Source organism: Malaclemys terrapin, chromosome 13 (assembly GCF_027887155.1).
Source record: "Malaclemys terrapin pileata isolate rMalTer1 chromosome 13, rMalTer1.hap1, whole genome shotgun sequence".
Classification (NCBI taxonomy): domain Eukaryota; kingdom Metazoa; phylum Chordata; order Testudines; family Emydidae; genus Malaclemys; species Malaclemys terrapin.
This window is the reverse complement of record NC_071517.1, coordinates 33,408,779-33,413,285: the sequence shown is the minus strand read 5'-3', so window position 1 is coordinate 33,413,285 and position 4,507 is coordinate 33,408,779. Positions and strand designations below refer to the sequence as shown.

General features: G+C 42.5%; 1 pseudogene; it reads left to right on the top strand.

Moving 5' to 3' along the window:
* Positions 1 to 2,627: 2,627 nt before the first annotated feature.
* On the top strand, positions 2,628 to 3,546 carry LOC128847942 (olfactory receptor 6F1-like; annotated as a pseudogene).
* The last annotated feature ends 961 nt before the right edge of the window (positions 3,547 to 4,507 follow it).

Sequence of the window (4,507 nt, the reverse complement as noted above, 5' to 3'; positions counted from 1 at the left end):
CTGTGAAATTGCTGTATCATTGAATGCATCAGTGTATGTGGAGTTAGCAATCTACTGTCAGGGTTGTGTCACATATTTCCCAGAACAGGGAAAATGGAGGGTCATAAGCCTTAATAGCGCCCATTGATGTGGAAGCATCTCAGGAAAATGAAGGGTAGAGAAACTGGTCTGACCAAGATTATCTGCAAGGACGAGGTTCACTGGAGCAGGGACTGAACCTGGAGCTCCCAGGTGAGTATGCAAATCACTAGGCTATAGAGTCATTCTCTCTCTCTCTCTCTCTCTGGCCCACTAAAATTTAAATATTTTATAAAAAGTAGAACAGCTGCAACAGGAGAGAGGCCCTAAATCCCAGTGGTTAGGGCACTCACATGGAAGTGGGGTTCAGGTCCTTGCTCTGGACAGGTGGAGTAGGGATTTAAACTAGGGTCTTCCATATGCGTACGAGTGCTGTAACCACTGAGCTATATTGGAGGGCAGTGTGCTACCTCCTCCTACCCGGTATAAGCTGCTGTCTCCATTAGAGGCTTTCCAGCTGAGAATATCAAGCAGAGATAGGTGCCTCCCTCTGACCTGGATTTAGGCACCTAATCCCCTTTGAAGGGCAGAATCTAGGCTGCACTCCTTTCCATGTCATTGTCTTTTGATTAGCTGAGGCAGCTCTTCATGCCACATTCTAGCTTCTATGAATCCCATTCTTAGGTGCCTAACTCTCCCCATGCATTATATATGGTTACCCTGGGTGCCTAATTCCAAAGTGTAGCAGGGCACCTAAAGGTAGGTGCTGCAATGCGGAGCCTAAGGTCCCTTTGTGGATCTAGCCCTGCATTGCTTATGCTCAGGTCACATTTTCCAGCTTTCTCTTACAACCACGAGAGCTACAACCATCTCCCATCCCCCAGTGAAAGGTGAGATTTTGATGTAATAACATGAATCCAGAAGCTTGGTCCCTAGGCACAATACAGCCTGTGGCTTAGCACATTATCAGGAAGTCTGTAAAATTTTGCTGAGATCAAATCCACAGGGGCTGGGGAGGAATATAAAATGAGCTTCCTCCTCAAACCTTTTCACTTGCCATAAATTTGTCAGCCAAAGGCAATCCCTGCTGGCAGACGCTGAGCTTCTGAAGGGGATGAGGGTCTAACCAATATAGAAATAGACAGAGTTTTCCAGAATCTTTTGGTTATGAAATGTTCAAATATTCAATTTAAAAGACATTTTGTATGTGTGCTACTGACTGTTCCTTCCTAAGTGGAGTATGTTGCATTTGTCTTTATTGAATTTCATCCTATTTACTTCAGACCATTTTTCCAGTTTGTCAAGATCACTTTGAATTATAATCCTATCCTCCAAGAGTGAGGAATCATTAAACTGATATACACAAAGTAAGTATATCTCACCGTGCTGATTTTGGTTTTGTTTTGTACTTATGTTGTAAACCCTGGCATAAATATAAGGACATATTGGGCCTGATGCTCCTTCCATACCAGTCTGACAGTGGTGTAAATCCACTCACTTAAGTAAAGTAACTTCTGATTTACATCAGGCTAAGTGACAGGAGAAATTGCCCCATTGATGCCTATGGAATTACTCTTGCTTTATACTGTGGTGTGTAAGTGGAGAATCTTCTCCCTTTTCTTCAGTGGGCGTACTCCTAATTTGCACTGGTGTGAGTGAGTGGAGAATGAGCCCCATTTACTTTAGTAGAATTACTCTTGATTTACACCAAGGTGAGTGAGAAGGGACTAAATTGTACCTTTAACAGGTGAAATTCACTGCAGTAGTAATTCACTGAGGCAAGCAGATAAGGTCACACAGATTTATCTTAGGTAAGTGTAGTAACCCTCAACCTGACACAAGCAGCTGCAGAAAATGCTGTCCTGGGGAGAGAGATGGCCAGTGAGAGGGCAGCTCGAGCTGGGAAGGGGCTCAGAATCCGCCCGAAGGGGCAGATTGAAACAAGCTGTGAGAGGAGAAGAATCTAGATTCTGAGTTAGCGGATGAAGTGGAATTTGGGGTAGGAGGTGAATTTTATTTTATCAACTAACAGGAGAATAAAAGTCGGAGACTGGGAAGTGGGAAGGAGGAAAGAAGGAAAGTAGGAAAGGTTTCAGGTCAGGAGAAGCCGAAAAAAGGTAGACCTGGGTATGTGAGCTGACACTATTAGAGAAGGGAAGTAGAGGGAAATAAAATCTACAGGTGCACCAGAAAGAGAGTATCAAAGGATAGAAACTGAAAGGAGATATAATTGGTGTAAAAGGGGAATTGATCAAAAAATGGTGTTCGATGAAAACAGATCCTGAAAACAGTAAATCAGAAGCTCACCCACAAAGGACCGAAGGTATGTGAACAGAGAGAATGACTGTTTGAACATCTATTGACAGAATACAGTTCAAAGGTGCCTAAGGGACAAGTGTGGGCCCATTAGGTGAAGGAACCTGCCTCTCCTGACAGTTAGCATAGCCTAGTCTGCTCACCACACAAAGAGGCGGTGACCGGTATTAGGTGTCCTGACAGACTGCGACGGTGAACTCAGACCTTCCAGGGTCAGCAATATCTAATATATTTCACTGCCTGTATAACAATCTCTTGCTTTGTAACAGATGGAACATGTGCCTTGAACACAGATGGCAAACCAAACCAGAGTGCACAAGTTCATCCTCTTGGGCTTCCCCAGTAGTCAGTATTTGCAGACCTTCCTCTTCGTGCTGTTTTCCATGATGTACATCCTGACAGTCATGGGAAACATGGCCATCATAATCCTAGTGAGACCATGCTGCCAACTGCAAACTCCCATGTATTTCTTCCTCTGCAACCTCTCTTTCTGGAGATATGGTACACCACAGCCTACATTCCCAAGACACTCGCAGTCTTCCTAGGGACAAGCAGAACCATGTCCTTTACTGGCTGCATCACACAGATGTACTTCATTCTATCCTTTGGCTGCACGGAATGTTTCCTCTTATCCGTCATGGCCTATGACCGCTATCTGGCCATTTGCTACCCATTGCGCTATAGTTCCATCATGAACAGCACCTTGTCCGCTTGGCTGGCCCTCTGCTTTGGGTATGTGGTTTCCTAGCTATTTGTGTGCCATCGTATCTCATAACCAGGTTGTCCTTTTGTGGCCCTAATGTCATCAATCATTTCTATTGTGACCTAGATTCTCGGATATTTCTCTCCTGCACAGACACACATCTCCTTCAGCTGGTGGCTTTCCTCACCTCCTTCATTGTCCTCCTGGGCACCTGTATAGTAACTCTGATCTCCTATATTTATGTCATTTCCACAATACTGAGAATTTGATCAGCACGAGGACGGCAAAAGGCCTTTTCCACTTGCTCTGCTCATCTGGCTGTTGTGATTATCTGGTATGGCTCCACCATTTTCCTGTACGTCAAGCCTTCTGTACAGAACACCCTGGATCTAAACAAAATAGTCAACACCTTAAACACAATTGTAACACCACTGTTAAACCCTTTCATTTACTCTCTAAGAAACGAAGAGGTGAAGAAAGCCTTGGAAAAGGCACTCGCTGGTATGTAAAGTGTGTAGATGTCTTTGATTTGGTATAAAATAAGATATCATTAGAGCTGTTAAAATTATTTCATTTGCATTGTTTTTTAAGAAAAAAAATCTTTTCTCAAAACCAGAAACCTTTTTCTTTTTTTTTTCTTTTTGTTGAAACTGAATATTTTGAAATTCTGGTATTTTGAATTTTTGTGTTCAGCTTTCTTCTTTCTTTCTTTTCTTTCTTCACTCTGTGACTCCTCAGCTTTTGAAAAAATACATAGTGGCACAAGGAAAAAAATAATGAGAAATGAAAATGTAAAAAAAAAAAAAAAAAGCAAATCCCTGTATACCTTTCACTGTACTGCATTTAGAAGTGAAAATGGGGCTGGGGGAAAAGGATAAAGAAAAAAGAAGGGAAAAGGGGGGAAATTGCAAAATATCAATATTTGGGTTTTTCATATTTGTTTAAAAATGTTTTGCAGAAAAAAATACAAAGCAAAGAAAACAAAACAAAAACTAAATAAAAATAATTTATTTTTGGAATGAAAAATACTTTGATATTTTGAATTGTTTCACAAATGTGGGGTTTTCCCCCAATTTTTTTTAACAAATTCTAAGCAAAAAGGTAAAAAGTAATATGTCTTAGGGCTTTTGAATATGTCTCCAGCTAAACATAGGGTATGTCTACACTACGAAATTAGTTCGAATTTATAGAAGCCGGTTTTACAGAAATCGGTTGTATACAGCCGATTGTGTGTGTCCCCACATAAAATGCTCTAAGAGCTCTAGTCGGCGGACCGCGTCCACAGTACCGAGGCTAGCGTCGACTTCCGGAGCATTGCACTATGGGTAGCTATCCCACAGTTCCCGCAGTCTCCGCCGCCCATTGGAATTCTGGGTTGAGATCCCAATGCCCGGATGATGCAAAACAGTGTCGCGGGAGGTTCTGGGTACATGTCGTCAGGCCCCTCCCCCTCCGTCACAGCAACGGCAG